Source organism: Agelaius tricolor, unplaced genomic scaffold (genome assembly GCF_023055355.1).
Source record: "Agelaius tricolor isolate 1412-34295 unplaced genomic scaffold, bAgeTri1.0.p SCAF_16, whole genome shotgun sequence".
NCBI classification, from domain to species: Eukaryota; Metazoa; Chordata; class Aves; order Passeriformes; family Icteridae; genus Agelaius; species Agelaius tricolor.
The window spans coordinates 8,058,546-8,079,454 of NW_027269276.1; positions in this window are offsets into that span (position 1 = coordinate 8,058,546).

A 20,909-nucleotide genomic window follows, 5' to 3' on the forward strand; every position below is an offset into this window, starting at 1 on the left:
AGGCATGGCAGTTAATTTTGACTTTCATTTTATTTAATAGTTCATAACACTTAATTTCAATATTTAACACTCTAAACAGAATGAACAACTTGTGTGCTTTTTATGTTAATTGGCAATATTTTGCTGCTGACTGCTCCTGTGCTCTTAACCCTCCAAGTTCTTTCCCTTGACCTTAATTAATGTTCTCCAGGATTTCTGCTGTGGCACAGCTGAAATGGGTTATTTCTTCTGGTTGTTACCACTTTTGAGTGGAGAATATTCCCCAAGCTGAGGGGGAATGACAGCTGAGCCTTTGGCAATGCCTCCTGAGATGGCTGCGAGGCCTGGAGGGGTGTGTGGTCAGCCAGGTTCTGCAGAACCTTTGGGCAGAATGTTTGCACTTCAATAGCAATACACAATTTTCATGGCAGACAAGCAGGATTTCTAAACATAAATGCTTTGAACCACCTGAGGCCAAGTACAGTTCCAGCTGCAGGCAGAGGGAGGGAAACTGCACATCTTCTCCATGACTGACACACTGCATCCACCAAAAGAAGCTGGATCCATTTTGCTTCGCTAAATTGTTGCTGTTTTAGGCCAAAATAGACTTTACCAAGGAGTGGAACAAGTGACACCATTTTGTGGGTGTGTGCAGTGGATGGTTTGGGACATGATTGGTTTTGGGAAGAGGCAAAAAGGAATGAACAGCTCTGGGTGTGGTTTTGTGGAGAAAAGGCCCTCAACCCTCAGCCCAAGTGTGGCATTGATTTTCCTCTGCCACCAAAGCTAAGTAAGGATTGTTTTTCTCCTCTTGAGGGATGATGGGTAAAACAGCAGCAAAAACCCTGCTGTGCACTGTCTCCTGCCTGATTAAATTTTAGTCAGAGCATTTCTTTCTGTCCATGGCCTCTCTGCCTATCACTTAGAAAGTAACAGAGTGCAGTGATTTGTCCAGCCTGTGTTCCTCTTAATAGGCTACATCATATTAGAGTGTCTAATGGGTACTTGGAGCACTTCTACAAAACTCATCAATATGCTTATGGAGTGCACCTTCCCTCACCTTTCTCCAGGGTGTCTATAAAAGTATGGATATGCAGTCTGTGCTCATCATTAAACCAGAGGTAGTAAGTATTATTTCTTCTCATGAGATTGTGAAAGTATGGGCTGTGTAAACTCATTTGCACCAGCCAGAGGTTAGAGGCCTGTATCTAAACTTCATCTTAACACTATCTTACCACTGGAGTTAATGTATGGTGATAGGTGCAGATAGCAGAATGACTGGTTGAGTGAAGTTAATTTGTGTGCTGACTGAGAGGTTTGGTAGGGAAGGGAGACATCCATCACAGCAATGTGTTCTATAATATATGTATGTGTGTGTATTAGGATCAACTGCTGCTGCTCATGTTCTCAGGAGGAGTAGAAAATTGAAGCTGTGTCAAACAAAACTAAAATTATTTGTGTCTCTGTTAGTGCTGCTCCTCGTCTTGGCTGGATCAGCCTGTACTGAGTTTGAGACTGGCATGTGTTGGGATGTAGAGGGAGTGTTCCTGGAGGGTTCTGTGGGTGGGACATGTCTCATCTAGGGTTTGTAGAGCTGCTCTGTGCTGCTCGAGGTGCAGGGGCTCACAGGGTCTCACCTGGTCTGCCCTTGCATCAGGCAAGGATCACTCTCCAATGCCCCAATCTGGCTTCCATGTGTGGAGAAGCACTGATTCCTTCACTGCAAAATGAGAGCTCCTGCCAGTGAGGTCTGCAGCACATGAACAAGTAATTCCCAAACTGAGGCTGCAGGGATGCTGATGCTGAGCAAGTGTGTGCATTTTGCTGGGCTGTGACCTCCAGACAGGGACACTGGGCAAACTCTCATTATCCTTCCAGCTGGGATGGCCCTGGCAGCAGGGGGGTGCTGGTTGTATCTCTTCCTTTTGCTCTTTCCAAGAATTCCCAGCTTGTGCACAGAAATGTTTAAAGCCACATCCTGCAGAGAAGAACAATTCACTGCTCCCACTCACTGTGGGTGAGTGCTACAGGAGTGACTGATGCCATCAGCCTCCACCCTGGTGTGCTGCTGGAGGGCTTGGCAGGGCTGGTTCTCTGCTTGGGGCACCTCTGCAGCTCAGCTCTGGGCAGGGGAACAGAGCAGCTCCTGGGAGGGAGAAGCATGGACCATGCCAGGCACGGCTGCTTGCTCTCTGTGGGAAGCAGTGTTAGCAGAAATTGGAATTTACAAGGCCTTGCTGCACAATTATTTAAGTGTATATTGGTCTCTCCCCTGTCTCACCTCCTCTATGGGTTGGTGCAGTCCCTGCTCTGTTAGGATCCAGAGGAGCCAGGTGACCACTGGCAGCTGCAATAACTCTGTGAGCAATAACAGGAGCTGCTGCAGTTTAGCAATTGTTAACTATGCTCTTCATTGAATTTTGTTATAGCTGTGCAATTAAGCTCACTGTAGTATGTTACACCTAATGTGTTTATTAAGAAATCTACTGAACCAAAACAAACATATCCATACCATCTGACAAACTTGTTTTCCACCAAAGTTAATTAAAGAGGAGGATTCCTCCTGACTTGAATATTTTCTTGCCTTGCACCTTAAAACCAGCTAATTTTAAGCTAATTGGATTGTTAGCCATTCTCAACAGAGAGCAATTCTGACTGCAGGGGTTTCCCAAATGCTTGGGGATGTGGTGGGCACCATTCAGGTTAAGCAGGACTGAGCCTGGTGCAGGGCAGCAGGGCAGGGAATATTTTGGTGCACAGGTCAGCAGTGAGGGGAGGTTGGTTATCCCAAGCCAGGAGCTGAGATACCTGCAAAAACCCTGGGGGATTTTGGCTTGGGTGAACTCACTGCTCACCTGGAGGGCATTGCCTTCCCATGAGCTGTTTTGTCTTCATCTTGGGAGGATTCTGCAGTCTCTGCAGGACTGCTCAATTTAGCAGCACGCTGGGTTTGATGGCAATGTCTCTTTCAGGTGATGTTATTGCAGGTGCTAAGGGAGCTGTTGTGTCAAGGTGGAGCCAGGTCAGCAAATCCTTTGTGTTCATATGTCTAGAGAAGGAGGTTTGCAATATCTATATTAAGGTAAAGGAGGCAGTGAGGAAAGCTTCCAGGCAAGTATGTTCCTTCCTATTTAGCTTTTTATTCTTTTTTTTTTTTTTTTTTTTTAACTACATCACTGTTCTAATAAAAGATAAAGCTTCCAGGAAGAAGCACTGTCTCTTACATTCATAGACCAGAGGATATTGATTTCCTTAAATCTTCCAGAGGGAAGATGTGCCCAAAAAGGTGATGGGTGGAGGCAGGGCTGAAGAGCAGCACCTGAGCTGTGCTGCAGGACAGGCTCTGGAGAGCTGAGGGCTGTGCTGGGAGCGAGCTCAGCCCAGAATTGTGGGTCTGACCATTTCCTTGGAGAGCCAAGTTTCCCAGAGAGCTCCTGAGACAGTGACTCCAGAGTCTGCAAGCAAACTTTGCTTTCTAAAGGCCACTGAAGAGACACTGTCAGCTCTGTCACTCTTGTTCAGCTTAATACTGCAATCTCCTTAAAAGCCATCATTACATCTGCCACCTGCTAAGCAGGAGTGATTTTTTTTTTTAATAGTGAGAAAGCTGTTTACTGGTATTTGAATGTCATCTAAGATTAAAAACTTTATTCAATTACCTTCTGAATGCTACCTCAGTATGATCTGATGATAGACAGGTAGTAAAGTGAATTGATTTGATTTTGTCTGAGAGATTCATCACAGGAGGTGAAAACCCAAAATATTCTTCAGCAGTAAATTAATATTCTTTTCCTGCTCATAAAGGATCAAATACTTGTGGTATTAATGTATTTTAATCTTGTTAAGATTTGAATTGTGGATGTTCTTGTAAAGTTTTCTATTGCCCTTTGTGAGGAGTGGCTGTTTATTCATTATTTCTATAATGAAAAGGGAGCTCTGGCTCATGACAATGATTTCCATTCCACAATGTCTGAGCCTCTGGTTTCAGGGAGGGCACAGCTGTGAGTTGTTTCATGGCTAAATCTCTTTAAAACAGTTACACCTTGAATTGCATCAGTACTGCACCTTCTTCTGTCTCCCTATAGAAAGCCAACTCCTGGTTTTACACGCTGTTGCTCTTTCCAGAGGCTTTCCAGGCTGGTTCAGCACCTTCCCACCCTGTTCCCAGTGTCTCTCCCACTTTCCTCACTGTACCCAAAGGCTGAAAGACAAGCCCCAGTGCAATTAACCCAAATTAGCTTCAGCATCTTTGAATGAGTGACACCCTGGACAGTCTGGTTTGGCCATACTGCTCACACCTTGACTGTGCTCTTCCTTTCTGGTTCCTGCAGCACTAAAGCACAAAGATATGTGTTTGGAGAGGGTAGGAGACCCTGCTAAGGCTTCTTGGTACAGAACTCATCTCCTCTGTAATATCTCTGATCATTTGTGTGCTGCTGGTTGTTCCTGCAAATAGCTACGGAACCTGAGATCAGGATGCTTTTGATTAAGACGTGCTGGGATGGAGACAGAATGTGCCTGCCTGATGTTTCCAAAATAGGAAACCTTCTAGCACTGCCACATTATGGCTTGGAGATGGGAAAATTATGCACTGGCTTCTCAGGAATTTTCATATTGTTTTTTTTTTTTCCTCTGTAGCACTCGAGTCACATTCATTTAATAACCTTACATGGGGTGGGTTTGGGGGGAAGTTTGTGCAATGCAATGCAGCTTAATTTGAATTTTATGGCAGTTTAGTACCACTTGGTGTGTGCAGCCTTTCTGGCTTTGATTTCTTTAATAGCCATACAGACATTTTCCTGCTGACGAAGTATCTGCCACTTTGCCCATATAGGGAAGATTGTGCTTGCAATCTTGGAGCTGAAGCATCTCTGTGCCTGGGGAAAACTCGGGTTGGGAGTGTGCTCCTGCAAGGTGCCTTTGTAGAACGCCTGCCAAAGGGCAGCACAGACAGCTGAGGCCCAAACCAGTGTCATTCTTGTTTGGTACTGGGCTTTCCTGGCCCAAACCAGTGTCATTCTTGTTTGGTACTGGGCTTTCCTGGCCCAAACCAGTGTCATTCTTGTTTGGTACTGGGCTTTCCTGGCCCAAACCAGTGTCATTCTTGTTTGTACTGGGCTTTCCTGCCCCAGGGAAAGGCTTCTTTGGGTTTTTCCATGGCAGGTTGGTTTGACTGGTGCTAGACTGTGCTGATGAGCAGCCACAACCACAGTGTTTCCTGTCTGGTGGCAGGAGAATGGTCCCAGTCCTTTCCTTTGCCACTGTTGTGTTTTTCTAAACCAGCCCTCAGTGCTGCTGGTCCTTGTGGGCCAGGGGATTTGGCACATGCCTGATGTCCGTCCTTGGTGCCTCAGGAAATCCACTATTCCCACTATCCACAGTGTAAAACTGGAGTGTCTGAGCCTCCTCTGTGTCAGCATGAAGCAAACTTCACACCAGATCATTGGCAAGGCTGGGACTGAGTTTGCAGAGGAGAGAGGATGGACTGAAACTCTGTGAGGAAACAAAGCTGTGCTGCAGCTGTGGAGAGGGATACAGGCTTGGGGAGCATTAGAAACTGGATGGTTTAGGACATAGAACTTCTGCAGAACTTTCCTGAAGGAAAGGACATGAAGGTAAGGACATACACCACTGTCCTTGTCTACTTCAAAGGACCAGAAGTTGTTACATTCCCTAAAAAAAACACCCCAAAAACGCACTTATTTTATGTGTGGGCTTATTAAGTACCTAAGATGTGAGAATTGAATTTCATCAACCATAGAAACTCAGACTAACCTTAATTTTTTAAGCCACTGCTAAGATAAAAGATGGGAGGACAAGAACACAGCATGTGTGTATTCTGGTCAGCTCCTTGAAGAGTTTCTCACTGCTAATAATTTTTGTAGCACCCTTTTTTTTTTTCCTAGCTCCAACCAGCACTTTCCTATGCAGTTTTATTTCCAAGTTCCTTACAGATGTCCAAATAGATTAGACTTGCCACATTTTTCCTGTGGAAAACGAGTTATCTTTTTAAAGAAAGATATTGGAATCAGTCTGGCATGAGCTTCTCTTTGTACACCCATGCTACATTTTATACTGCTTTCCATTAGCCACCATATCTTTTAATTATTGTTCCCTTCATAACTTGTTCAGGAAATCTTGCACACTAGTGCAGTTGGATTAATGGGCTTCTCTTAAACACAGTTTTATATTTGCTGTTTCCTAGCACACACTGCCATTTATGCCTTGATAGATTTTTTTTTTTTAATTATCATTATCCTCAGGAATTATCCAGTCCCCAGAACTTAAGTGCCTTAAGCTCTGGCTCTTACTTTCACTTCAGATGGGAGTGATTTCCATTTCTATTAACTCATTCATATTAGTCATCCTATTTGTGTCCCAGCACTCAAAATCCACATTTTTGAGTGCAAATTGAAGTTAAATTTTCATTTAGGTTTGGGATTGTACAGAGTTATATTTATTTTCTCCTCCATTCCTGTCATGCAAGAGCCCCCTCTGTGGTAGAAGCTGCACCTTGCTCTGTGCTGGTGGCCCTGCAGGAGGAGCAGGGCATGATGTGGTGACTCTTTCCTGCTATAACCCTCCAGCCCTCAGTGATATGAGCCACAAGGATTCCTGTGCCCTTCTGCCATCTGTTTTACCTGCTGAACAGCATCCCTGGTTGGTCTGGGCAGCAGAGCCCCCAGTGCCCTGTGGCTGGCTCTGTCCCTGCCAAGGTCACCTGCACGCTGCAGGCTCTGGGTTGTGCTGTCACACTCACTGTGCTGGCTTCTCACCTGCCATCCTCAATTCCCTCAGTCAGGTTAGCTCCACCACCACTTGAACATGCTCCTTGCAATGTCCCTGGGCTGTTTCTTCACTTCCCCTGCCTGCTCAGGGATCTTAGCCCTGATTTGGGCAGGGGAAAGGAGCGCTCTGGGCATCTTCTCAGGGCTCACCTTGTTTGAGATGCAAGAAATTCCCAGGTCTGTTTTGACACTGGTGTCACCTTACATTTTGCATTTATTTTCTTCTTTGTAGTTAGATGTCTGGCCTTGTTATCAATGCAGAGCACTTTGAACCTTGGCAGGAAGTGCTCTCCACCCATTTCCACTGGCTGGACCAAGTGGACAAAGGACATGGCATAGTAAAACAAAAACAAACATTCTTATGATGAACAGTTCCCCACACACAATGTGCTTGCATACTCATTCCTACATCCATGGCTTGGAGATGCCCAATGGGAGTGAAAGTTCAGAGGAGGAGGAGGATGGAATTGTCCCCAAGGAAGGCTGGTAAATGGGATGTGCTCAGGGAAGGGGACCTGTGAATGAGATGGAGCAGAGGGAGGAATGACTGGAACTGGGGAAAATGAGTCCTTCTGCCAGGACTTTGTGTATATTGCTGTCATGGGGAGTAAAGAAGTTGAGAAAAGCCTGGCACCCTCTGGAATACTGAGACCAGAACACTTTCAGCTAAGCCAGAGTCTCCCAGTCCCCATGCTTGGCCAGAAAACAAGTTTTTGTTGGAAGAGGCGCTGGCACTGTGCCTCAGAGCAGAATGAGAAATGCCTTGGGGTTTCACCAGGGAGAAGAGGAGGAAGAAAAAAGCCATTCCTTCCTAATTTGATATTCAGTGCAGCTTGTCCTGTATTTCTTAACACTGCCTTAACACACTCCAGAAGATGCCATTCCCTCCATGCAGCTGTTATTTGCTTTATAGTTATCATTTATTTCTATTTATGCTATCTAAACTGCTCCTGCCCTGGGCACAAGTACAAGGCACGTTTTAGAAAGGGAGGAGGATAATCTAAACTGTCTGAGCCTTTCCTGGGCAGGGAATGGCCTTCAGATGACAGTGGAGGTTTGCTGGGTCAGGAGTGGGATGGATCCGGAGGAAGGAGCTGAGCCCTGGGGCTGCAGCCCCATGTTCTCCCTGCTCTGAGGACCAGGGGAATCTGGGCCTCAGGGAAATGGAAAGACCTTCAGGGGGTCCCCTTTCTGCTGGGGTTTGCTCCTGTGCATGTTTGACTTGCACATCTCTCTCCTTATGACCCTGGTGCTCCGAAGGCTCTCTCCCTGGTGCCAGGGAGGGAACTTGTGCTGGTGAGGGACAGGGATGCAGCCTCTACAGATCCAAATATTGACCAAGGTGTCAGGTCTTGGAACAACTCTCCTGAGCCCACTGAGAGAGAGGACAAAATATCTCATATGAGCTGAACCCCCTGAGAAAGAATTGGGGCTGAGGTTGTGGAGGTGCTTTAGCTCCAGGAAAAGCCTTTTCTTGCATGGAGGAGAATATGCTGTTTCTACATGTTTCTTGTTGGATGATTTTAGTAGATTCCTTTCAGGCTCTGTCTAGACATGGGATTGTGTTTACTAGAAAAACCTATTTTTCTTAACAGCAGTTTAAAAAAAATTCTTGGCTAATATAGTTTGCCCCTCACAATGGCAAAGGGGGTGGTGTTATTTAAGACAAAGATTTCAATTTTATATAAGGCTGAAATCTGCCCTGAAAGAAACGTGCTTGCAATTTTATTTTTTGTTTTCATCCAGGAAAGCATGAGAATGCAGCCTGAAAAAGACCAAAGTCTTATTGTGCTTCCAGGCTTTTTCTATGATCAAAACTAAGTCCTTTCAGTTCAGACAGGGATCTGCTTTATATCTCAGTCCAACTTACACTGAGGTGGTTGTACAATGGCCCAAAACACGTCTGTATTGGTATTTTTAAATAATTAATGGAGGAGTTTGTCGATGCTGTTGCATATGTTAAAATCAGGTTAAGGGAGAGCAACCAGATTCACAACAGTGTTAATTAGGAGAAGAGGAAAGAAAATTGCAACAAGTAGAAAATCATGTTAGCAGCCTCTAGGGGATGGATCTGTTCTCAGTCACAGCAGTACCTGAGGGGCACTCAGAGGGCTGAAGAGCCAAAATAACCATGACTGTAGGTCCTTCTGTGCTTAACAGAATAATAGTAGAACAGATGATTGCAAAACACTAGCTTGGAACTGCTTGTAGTTATTTGTGCACAACAATTTGTCTGCATGTGGGGTGTTTTCCTGTAACAGCTGGGGAGGCTATGATGAAAGGCCACTTTTTATTTTAAATAAAAAATAGTTGCCTTAGTCTAGCTGGGAACTTTTTTTTGTACAGAGAAAAAAAATTCTGCTTGCTGGACCTGCTGAAATGAGGGTTCTGTGCCTGAGGAGGGTGGGGATACAAATTGCCTTGATGAGGTTGGGTAGAATAACTCAGGAAAAAGTCCCTGAGCAAAATATTGCATAAAAGCATGCAAGCAAACTGCAGAGGGTTGCAAACTGGCAGCTACTGTGTGATGTTGGCTGAAATAGTGCTCTGGGCTCTAAAGCTTCCTGAGCACTCCCTCCTGGACCTGCCTGCCTGGAAACACCACTATCTCCTTACTGCTCTAAGTGAAGGGGTAATTCATCTCTGTGTTTTTCTTCCTTTTTTTTTTTTTTTCCTCTTCTTAAACATCACTAACCTTGCAAATTAAAAATGGACCCATGAGTAATTAGGCTTTTCTTTTTCCTTTGTTAAGTGAGTAAATGATGGTGACAGCTGAAAAATGCATGTGGTCTTTCTATCTGAGTCTACAGACCTTGAAGGTCCCCAAGTACAGGAGAAAATGTTCTGAGATACAGATTTTCTTGGATTCCCCATAGAATATTTTTCTTGGGATTTTTCAATTGTCTCTGTCTACACAGGTTATAAATCTAGTTCAGTAGAAGCAAGACAAATTTTAATGGAATTTTTTGTTAAAACTAATTAAACATCTGGCTCCCTCACCACCACAAACAGACAGAAGATTAACTAGAAAATAATAGCCAACTTCAAATTTGAACAGGGGTTTTGGAAACTTGCATTCACCTTTTGCCTTATCAGTTACTGTTTTTTCTGGCTGTTACAGGAAGCTACTGGTACCATAGGTGTTCTTGGTCACTTGCAAATGGCCTGCAGAACAGACTTTACACTGGCAAGCATTCCAGGAATGGAAACTAATTGATTAAGACCACTGTCTCTGGGAGTGATTCCTATTTCCTTAATCACATCTTCATCATCTGCAGCTTGCAGATCAATCTCGACTTCACGTGTCATAGTTCTGTCAAAAACCACAGCATCTGGTACAGGAATGCTGGGAGGCACTTGACAAATTTGGATCACACACCTTTATTTCCCTTTGACATTTTGATGTAGGCAAGGCCTAATTGGATTTTGAGAGCAACCACAGTTCCTGTGGATAATATCTTCCCACCAGAGGTGCTCAGAGCCCTTTGGCTTGTTCAGCTCTTACTATGGAGAACAAGAATCTCTTGTGTTTCACTGCACCTTCTTGGCTGTCCCTGCTGTTCCCTCCAAAACCTTCTTGTCTTTGATGTTCTTCTTGTTTCTCACTCTTGATGCTCTTGTTGTTTCCTGCTCTTGATGTTTCTTCTCTTTGATGCTCTTGACCCAAAAACTGGTGTTGAGTTGCCTTCAAAGCAGGCTGAGCTGGAAATGAGGAGCCTGATCCAACAGATGGTCCAGATCCAGTGCTGGCCCTGTCCACACCTTTCTGCTTTTGTACTTTTCATCCCCTCCTGCTCCTCGGTTAGGGGTTGCTGATGGTCTCCTGAGCCCAAATCTGAACTCATCTACGTTTTTTTGTTTTAATTCCCAGCTATCACCACCCTTGTTCCTTTCCCTGCTCTGAGACCTCTGCAGAAGGTGCTGTTTCACTAGAGCCTGGGGTTATGATTTGAGGTGGTAAATGCTGAGAGTCATGTCCCAAACAGGACCCTGTCCTGGTGCTGGCAGGGAAGGAAGGGTAACTCCAGGTCCTGAGAAGAGCTGGGGTTCTCATGGGTGATGGAAATGCCTTGGGATCGCAGTTAAGTTTCTTCAGTCAGATCTTCTGTTCACCTTTTTTTTTTAATTGTTCAGCATGTTCTTTTAGGATTTTCAGTTCTTTTATTCTGTCCCAATTTCAGCTGTGAAAGTCTTTCAAGTGATTTTGGCAAGAAATCCATGAGAGCATTGACTTGATATTCTCCCACGTTAAATATTTTGATGTAGTTTTTTCATTTCCATTTTCTTCTTTCTTTTTTTCTTTTAGCTTTTCAACCTTCATTTGTTATAGAAACCTTTAAAACCAGAGAGTATTTCTCATCTATAATGGCATGAATAAATGAATGTGAGCTCTGTGATTAATGTGCCTTTATGTAGTTTTATATAGTGTGTCATCCTAGAAGGGCAAAAGTGCTTTGTACTTGTTTTTTGGAGAGCATGTAGGGGGCTTGAGACAGCGTCCAGTATTTAGGGAGAAGGCAACAGAAACAAAAGAATGAGGGTGCTCTGAAGGCAAAAGGTAGTTATTAAAAAAGAAAAATCATTCAGTGAGCCCAGGACTGGGGCAGAGGGATTTTCCCTCTCTCATTTGGCAGAGCTGCCATCTTCCAAACTGAGGTTGTGATTTCAAGTTGGGAAATGCTGCTGCTGCTGCACCACCAGCATTGCTTGCTCCCCTTGTGCTGGTATGGGATGGCAGTGATGTCTGTAATAATTCTGGGACAGAAGGGAGGCAGTGAATTACTCTGGGAATAATTTTCCCATCCCACTGGTACATTCATGTCCCCTGGAAGCACCAGAGGATGCTGTGGGGACATGAGGAGAGTCTCCTCCCGTGACAGTTTAATTACCCAGACTGTTTAGGCTGGCACTTGCCCTCCAAAGGGCTGAGGTCTGTGAACAAGCAAAAACCAAACAGAAAGTGGCACTTTGACACTGATAGATACCAATATCAGTGGTGCCAAATCAGACCAGATCCAAATCCTGTAAAAAAAAAAAGCTGGAGCCAAGATCAATGTCTCTGACATTCAGCTGCTTTTAGCACAGAAATCTCATAAGATATTTACTTAGTAGGAGGAAGGAAGGTTAAAATGGTTAGATGAGAGAACAATTAGGCAATCTCCCCTTTTTTTTTTTTTTTGTATTAAACCAAAGTAAATTCAACTTTCTGGCTGTGCAGGCTCTTTTCCATTGTTTGAATGGAAAAGAGCCTGAGTGAGAATGTGGGATCAAATGTCTCAGGAGATTTGGAGATTTGTCTCCCTGTGCCCAGGGCAGGCAGCAGGGGATGGGGCACTGAGGTGCTCCTGGCAGGGAGGCTCAGGCAGGAAGGGCAGGGGGAGCTGCAGAGCACAGGGGCTGCTTTGTCTCCAGGTGCAGCTGGCTTTTGTCCATAGAGAATATTGAATATTTCCAGCTGCTGGGCCGGGGGGGAGCTGAGCCTCTTCCTACAACAAGCACTTTGTTTAGAGAAGGAGATGGAAGTGTAATCTCTTAATTGGTTTGTTCCTCTGTTTTAGAGATGCCTCCCACTTTTCAGGGTTGGAATTTGTACTGTAGATGTGAGCACCAAACCACAATTCACTGAGCTCTGGCTGTAGACCCTCCTGAATCTGGATGGATTCCCCCCACCTCTGCACCTCCCCCTATTAAATCTAAGCTGTTATGACATTTCAAAAGACTCTTAAATAAGGCATGGTGAGGGATATTTGCATCACTTGTTATCCTGAAGGATGGTGTAGCTTTTGTACTCATTTCCTCAGCATTGTCTGTGATGGATAGAACTGCCTTCGTCTCACTGAGGTCTTTGAATCCAGCAAGCCTTGACATCTAATGCAATCTGAATAATCAACAGAAGCAAATAATGAGATGCCAGTGCTGAGAGGAAAATTCCTGCAGCTTAATGTCCCAGTGCAGAGCATGGTGTACCAGCTTTGTAACCTGCTAATTTAATAATGGAGCCAACTGAGCTGTACACATAAAGCATCTTCCAATGTTCCTAGAAATTAACCTTTAAAGCCAGTTGACTTGGTCTCTCAAAGTCTGTGATTTTAGGCCTGTGGGTTTTCTGTAAGATTTAAAGGGTTTGGGTTAATTAGGTGAAGGGGAGCTGGCAGAACCTGGTTTGCTGCTGGAAACTCAGGTGGGGTGTTTGGGGTTTTTTGGTTGGTTTGTTTGTTTTCAAGGGCTATTGAGCTCAGTGCCCAGCAACATGGATCTGATCCCTGATAAACCTCCTGTAGCCTCAGTACCTGCATCTGTGAGCATCCAGAAAGGCACACAGTGATGTATGGCAGCAGGCACATCTCTGCTTTAATAAAATCCTGCTGTTTTGCCTAACAGCACTTGAGAGCTTCAAGTGGAAGTTTACTCAGCTACACAGATCCTTAGCTTTCTTTAGTTTTTCTTTTTTTTTCATGAAAACCAAACTTGCAAAAGAGCTGCCAAGTATTTCCAGTCCCTTTCCAGTGCAGTGTTGAAACACAGCAGCTGGATAAATATTTTGGCATTTTCTGGGGAGAAAATAAACATGGGGAACAGTAAGGAGTAAGCACAGCCTTTCAGCCTCTCTCTTTCTGGGCATTTGGTGAAAGGCAGGCCAAATTTTGTGGTGGTTTCTTTACTGAATGTCCCAGCAGCTCCCTTGCTTTATCTCCATCCTGCTGTGAGTGGGCACCATGTAACAGGATTTGCATTTGCTGTTTGTAGTCATGGAGCAAATCCAACTTGATCTGAACAATTTTCTGGGTTTTCCATCTGAAATTCTGATGCAAACTCACATGTCACTTGTACAAGAGGCTGCAGATGCTGGATAGGAGAAAACTCCTCTGAGTTGGTTGGATACAGGTGAATGATTTCATTATGCTCATGTGGGTTCCCTTAGTTCATTTGGGCTTCTAATATTTAAGTTAATGATGACAACATTAACTCTAATATTGATTGCTGACTAGTGTGATAACTACTAGTACAATCTCCAGTTGTTTTTCAATATTTTCTTCTGCTGTGCTCCTCTATTGGCATCTAATCTCTTTTAAGCTACATATAAAAAACATCCTTCTTCAAAAGGACATGTTTGCTTTGGAGGTATTTCAGACACATTCAAGAACAAACTTGCTCCAGTGACTTATTGCAAGCCCAGAGGAGTTCTCTAACATTGCAGCATCTTTTCTCTCTCTTTAGCAGCTGTTTTCTCCTTTTTTGTTCTGCCTGTGAAAGGCAGCTTTTGTGAGACAGGCCCTCATGGGAGCTGTTGTGTGATTAACCCTCCCACCCCCATGGACAGCTTGTGCCCAGCACAATTTTTAAGCTCTCCCACACCCAAGGCTGCCTTTTGCAGCCCCCCAGCAGCTCCCCTCACTCACATTTCCTCACCTGCTCCCAGGCATCACCTGGGTGCCCTCCCCACATGGTTCAGCTCTAGAGTTGGTCCATCAGAGCCAGGGATTGGTTCCTTTGGGCAGCTAAACCCTGGTGCCAGGCCAACCATAGAATGTGAAACACTGGCTGTGCATAAGGGGCTTTAGCACTGCCTCCTCGTCTCCTGGGCTGTGTTGTGCCAAATCCTCCCGAAAGATGGGAATGTTTTGCAAAATTTTGAGTGCTGGATGCTGGAATCCCTTCCAGAAGAGCCTGGGAGGTTAAAAAGCTCAAAGTTCACTAAGAATTGTCCACGTCTCTGCTGATTTTGGAAATGGGGCGCAAGGTTCATCACTGCTATTAAACATCACCCTGTAAGCGCCTGTTCAGAGTCCAGGGTTTGCTGGAGAAATAATTGCTTTGGCTTTGTTAACAAATGCTGCCAGCACCATTCCTGTTTGTGGGAGAGTCCCCCTGCGGAAAGTGGTGATTTTTGGATGCTGGGTGCCCCTGTGCTCCATGGTGTCCCACTGAAATGAGGAGAGCATGGAAATCACCCAGTGGGCCCAGGGATGCTGCTGGCTGCAGCAAAGGTGGGTCTGTGAAGAGAGCTGAGCTTCTGCTGATCATGTTAGCTGAAAATAGGTGAGATTGCAATAAAGACAAGTTTAATCACATTGAGAAAAGTGGTAATAACCTAGTTTTGGGCTGGCTCTGGGATCCTTTTCAGTTTTTTTTCTGCTGTTACTGCCTTATGAGAGAGAGAGGATGGGGAAGAGAAAAACAGATGTCCCAGATACAGCAGGCATTTCTGATAACTTGACTCCTAAAATAATCTTGCTTTATAGAAATTGATTTTGTTCTTTTTCTTTTACAAAGAACAACAGAGAGAAGGAGTTCATGTTTCCACAAATCTTCTCTAAAGGAACAGTACTATATAAATCAAACTCTGGTTCAGGAGTTTTGGGTTTTTTTTTTTTTAATCTTTAATATTTAATTTAAGCCATCGGTTTGGACTGACATCTATTAATCTCAAAAGGGCATAGGTTTTTTACCTTCTATGAGAGAGTGGTATTTTCCCTTTTAATAGACCCTTTATATCATGCTAGGGAAAGAGCAAGAAGCTACACTATTCCCCCAAGCAGTATCACACTCCTGACACCTTGTTTTCTCTGTAATGGATTCAGACTAAAATAAGGTCCTTCAAGTTTTTTTCTTCTCCTAAAGCCCTGGCATGTTAGGAGGATTCAGAGCCCACCAAAATGAAAGCAAGGGCGGGGATGGGTGCAGCTGGCTTTGCTGCCACATTTCCCAGCTCCTGGTGGTCACTGCATCATTTAGAGCCATCACTGATCCCATGCCCCATTTGGGGTTTCTGAGCTGATGTTTGGACAAGGGAGGAAGGAAGAATGTGGGTCCTGAGCTCCTGGGACCCCCTGTGCCTTGTCATGCAGCTTCCATCAGTTTCAGAGAGAAAGTTCCCAGATTCAGAAGAGCTTCAGAGCAAATAGTCTATTTTTTTTTTTCTGAAGGTTTTCTTTATGGAAAAGAAAACATGCTCTAAGATCCAGCAGTAGGTATTAAAATGAATGTGTTTCTCTTCCAGGAGTTTGTTCAGTGTGCAAATAAAATCAACCTTTGGGCACAAAAGATCTGGAAGCTTTTGATTTAAAATTCATTGGGTTTTCTAGAGAAGAGTGTGGGGGTTTTTCTGCAGGTGTAGTAGTGTATTGAGAAAGATCCTCATCTGCATAAAACATCAGAGAGCAAATGCCAATTATGGATTCATAGACTAGCAAAAAATGTTATTCTTGATTTATCCTTGTGATAAGATTTATAAAGCACAGTGATAGTCTATGCTAAAAAGAATTACTCCAGTTGGTATAAATAAAACCAATAAACTTGATAGCAAAAGTGATAAAATCAGCCCAAAACATGATCTGAACAATATGAGGCAACACAAAAATTGGTAGTTGATGTCCAGAGGAGAGGACTGCATTTCCTATTTGCACTTGAGGGATAGATGAGCTCGTTTGGGTCTGCAGGAGAGTTTTCATGTGTGACTCAGAGGAAGAGCAATGAGAATTATTGCCCCACTCTTTGAAATGCCAGTTCATACTGAAGTCTCCACTTCTGAGTTTTCCTCCTTCATTGCAAGATGGGTTGGCACTTTCCAGTGTGATATGGGAGGACTCAAAATGCACATCTCAGGAGCCCTCCATCTAATTTCATTGCAAAGTCCCACATTAGTGGTGTGTCATCAGAGCAGCTCTGCTGTGATAATGTAAAAACACTCCAGAAGATGATGTGTTTGCCCTGAGAAAAAGCTGCTTGGAGGAGATGATAAATGCATTACCTGGTGGAGGAGGGCCATCCAAGCAGTGAGGGTGAACGTGCTGCACTGCAAGCTTCAGGCTGAGAAATGCCATCCTGGGGTGCTGTGCCTCTGCACAGGGAGGGGGCCATGGCCAGGGCTTGAGCAAGGTGCCACAGAGCTGGGAAAAGCAATCCTGCTGTCTTTGGAGATCTCCTGCCACTGACAATCATGATTTTGCACCTCTTGTAAGGCTAGAGCAGGATAATTTAGCTGGAATCAGTGATCAAAGTATTGTTGAGTTGTGACATTGACTTTCTGTGCCTCAGTTTCCCACATGACTGTTTAGTTTCATGGTATGTGATGATTAGGGGTGGTATTTCATGAGTCTGTTAGTAATGTTACTGTGTCAGTATGGATAATGGTTATTTTCTGTGATTTAAAAGCCTGCTTTGCCACCAGCAAAAGCCCTGAGTCCAACCACGATGGTTTCTGATCCCCATTACTGTTAAAAATCCCATTATTTGGAGCTCTCCTTTGTATGAGCCCTTCCTGCTGCCCATCAGCAGAGGCACAGGCAGCAGTCAGCAGGCTGCTCCTGTTTGTGTGCACCTCAACAGGTGCATCTGCATTTATTTGCATCTGTGCCACTTCCCTGCCAGGCCACAGGGCAGGAGCTCCATGGTCCCCCTGGCCACTGGACCAGGAAAACACAGCTGAGGGGAAAACTCCACCACCACTTATAAAACTGGAAGTTTTATAAAACTCTTGGAAGCTCTGGATGGTATGGGCTGAGTGGGGAGATCTGGGGTGTCAGAGACACCCACGAGCAGGTCTGGTGTCTGCTCAGTGTGAGGACCTAGACTCAGGGGATGGGCTGGGAGCAGTGTGCTGTCATCCCGCCCAGATGGGCCACACAAACCTACCCAGCACAGAGAAAGGGGGAGGGAGAGAGGGAGAGCTTACTCTCCCTGCCTCTGTGGCTATTCCAACAACTCATGTTTCTGAAGAAGTTTTTTTAGCCCGTCAATTTACATCCATTTGTTCTTGTGCCAATACTCTTCCTCAGCTGAAATAGCTCTTCTCTCTCCCCTGTGTTTACCCCGTTGATGTATTTATAGAAAATAATCACAGCCCCTCTCAGGCTTCATTTTGCAGAGCTAAATGGAGCAGCTTGTCCACTTTGCTCTTACAGCACTGGCTCATCCCTGCTGCTTTTTGCTCTGGGTTGGGCGTTGCTGAGCACAGGGATGGGGCAGGGTGTTCCCAGCGAGATGCTCCTCCTTCCCAGTGATCTGTGCCCTGTAAATGTGTCAGCACCTCCCCAGGAGCTGTGTGCAGAGCCACTCATCCCGTTCCCTTTGATTTTGTATGGCCACAGCCTGACAAATGCTCATAAGCATCCTGTGCTAGACCAATGCTTTGCTTTTCCCCTCCCTCCCCACTGATAAGCTCCCAGGTGCTCACAGATATTCTTGCTGCTCCTTCAGTACAGAATCACAGATGTTTTTTTATGTTTGACCCATCTCTCAGCCTCTCATCCTGTGCAATTTCTCTAAGAATGGTTCCCAGCTCTCTGTCTGATGCCACTGGAGGCATTAGTGCCTTTCTCTTCTGTCTACAGATAATTAATGAAAATAGCAACAGAAGTGGGTCCCAGACACAGAGGAATTCCTCTAATAATCTCCCCCAGCCTGCTCCTCCTCCTTTCAAAATGGCATGTCAGCATCTCTCCTACTGGCTGGGTGGGGAGGTAGTTAGTAGTTGTGAATTAATCCAAATAATTTCCAGTGAACTTAATTTTCCATGTCAGCTGCTTTGCTGAGGTCCTGATAGGTTATATGTGCTGCTTTAAAAAAATGAGGATTTTTATCAGAGAAACATAATGGTGTCCCTGGGTGTGATTTATCTTGGTGCATTTTCTCCTGCCACCATTTGCTTCCAGAGCCCTTTTCTTCATCATGTATTAAACAGCCTCACCTGCTTGTGAAATCAGACTGGAGAACCTGAAGCTGCCCAGATTGCTTGTCTGCACTTCTAAAAAATTGGAATATCATATTTTCTCATTCTATCTGATTGCACAGATTTATTAAATAAATCCTTGCCTTGCAGCTATCTTACATCCAGATTTTCAAACCTGTGCAGGGAGGATGATGGTTCTTTCTTTGATGAAATCTATTGAAAACAGTCCAGTAAATGAATCCCAGTCACCATGCATTTAATAACAAATGGAGACAAATAAAACATCCTTAGGGACTCTCATTTTTCAAGCTCTGTGCAGGTAGCATGGCTTCAGGCTGCAGCACTGTGCCTCAGTGCATTTAAACACCCTGTCACCTGCAAGGAGCAGTAGTTCAGATACACAAAGAATTTGGCAAAGAATGGCTGCAGAAAGGTTTGCAATGAGCGCTGCTATCACTAACAGGTTTGTCATTAAAGTGGAATATCCTGTCTGGACACTTCAAATTTTATCATTCCTCAGAAACAGCAAGCTAACATGGTATTAACAGAACTGCTATGATAGATGGCTGTGTTATAATTGAATTAGTTGGGAAGCATTGACCTTTTTGATGTATAATGTCTCTGAATGTGAACAACAAATACAAACTAATGCTTTTATGACTTTGCTGGGTGAGTTTAGTCATCAATTGGCTTGTGATAAATAAGACATTGTATGCTCCAGTCAATGGAAAACATGTTTGCAGCTCCTGTGCTTGTGTTTCTGTACTCTGTGAAATCAGCTCTGCCAGCACATGCTACTCAAGTATGACTTTTGTATTATGAGCTGGACCCAAATGTGAATTCAAGTCCTCAGAGGACCTTATACTGCTGGATAATGATAAGCCCAGCAGCCAGTGCTTGGTGTTAATTGTTTTCTCCCTTACTGTGTGGCCAGATTAGCTGACAACGACCTGAGGAGATTTCTGCTGTTTCTGCAGCACCTCTCCTTGTCAAAATAGTTGTAGATCAATAGCTGTTACCTCCACAAGCCATAGCAAAAGTGGAGTTAGATGGGAAATGCAATTAGAAGAGAGGAAGCTATTTGCAAAGAATTCATGGGGTTTGTTCTGTTTCTACACCTTGGTCCTTTCAGTTTCAGAGCAGAAAATGAAATTTTTCTGCTTTTTATTCAGTTTGGGCTTGACAGAAAAATCACTATTGCTCTAACCTGGGACATTTTATTAGTGTTTATCTGACTGTGATGAATTCACATATTGCTGCTTGCCACTGGAGCCAAAATAAATGATCTCCAGTGGACAGAGCGCGTGGGGTACTGATGAATGTCTGATCTGTCTCTTCCAGTGCAGCCTAGGTCAGGAAACCTTGTCTTGAAAAGCACTTGTCCACTGTGTCATGCAAAGTGAGCTGATGGTCTCAGCCTTTTGACACCTCCAAAATGGCACGACCTTGGTGCAGGGAGCTGCCCCCTACCCCTCTCTGTGCCTGTAAGTGTGGTTAATTCCTGGTGGCTTTGGTTTTCCTCACCTCGCTCCCAGTTTTGTGCAGTTCTCAGGTACTTTCTTGCAGACAAGGATTTCCAAACCCCTCTCCAGGTCTGAGACTCAGCCAGAGCCCAAGAGCCTGCAGCTATAGCAGCTTTCTCATAGTTACTATTGATTTAGGTAGAAGTATGAATGTAGCATTCTTCCAGTTTGTGTGTCTGTCTCTCGCCTCAGGCTCTTCCTTTTCCTCTGTGGGATCAATTACCTTTTTATCCTTGGATGCAGTCTGGCATGCCCTGCTGGAGCACAGAAGCAGGGCCACTGCTAGGACAGTTTGGATCAGAAGAGCCCCTCCAGTGCAAGACTTTGTCACCAGCAGGAGGGCCAGCAGCAGGCATTTTGGGGGGCACTGCAGAAATGCATAGTCATGGCTTAATTTTCACTGAAGAAAACAAAATATATTACTGCCTTCACAGTCAGGTCAGAGTAAGCCATGGAAGAGCAAAACCAGACCAACCAGCTTCCAGAAGAAGTTAAATTTGTCTTATCACTGTTTTTGTGCATCTGTGCCCCATTCTCTATTTTTGGACATCCCCTAAAACTCATGTAGGGTTCTGATGCTTATAACCCCAAGTCTAGATAGTATCATTGTCTATAAGAGACTTTATAAAGCTTTTTAGCTCTTAATCTTTGGTAATGCTTGGTGGTGGTGAAGTTTTACAGTACTGATACTTAAAGGAAAAGGTTTCCAACACCACCTTCTCTGGCTCTCTGCACCAGTGTTGGATACAATGAAGATATTTTAAAATAATTTTGTCTTGCAAATTCAGGAGCAGGTTCTTGCTGGGCTCGGTGCAAATGTTCAATTGTGGCAAAGGGAGAAACCACCTCAAGAAGCATTTGAAGGGCAGCTCAGGGGTGAAGGTGCAAAGCAGGGTGAGCTCTGTTCCTTCCCTATGCATGGAGGTGAATGTGAATGCCACAGGTGGG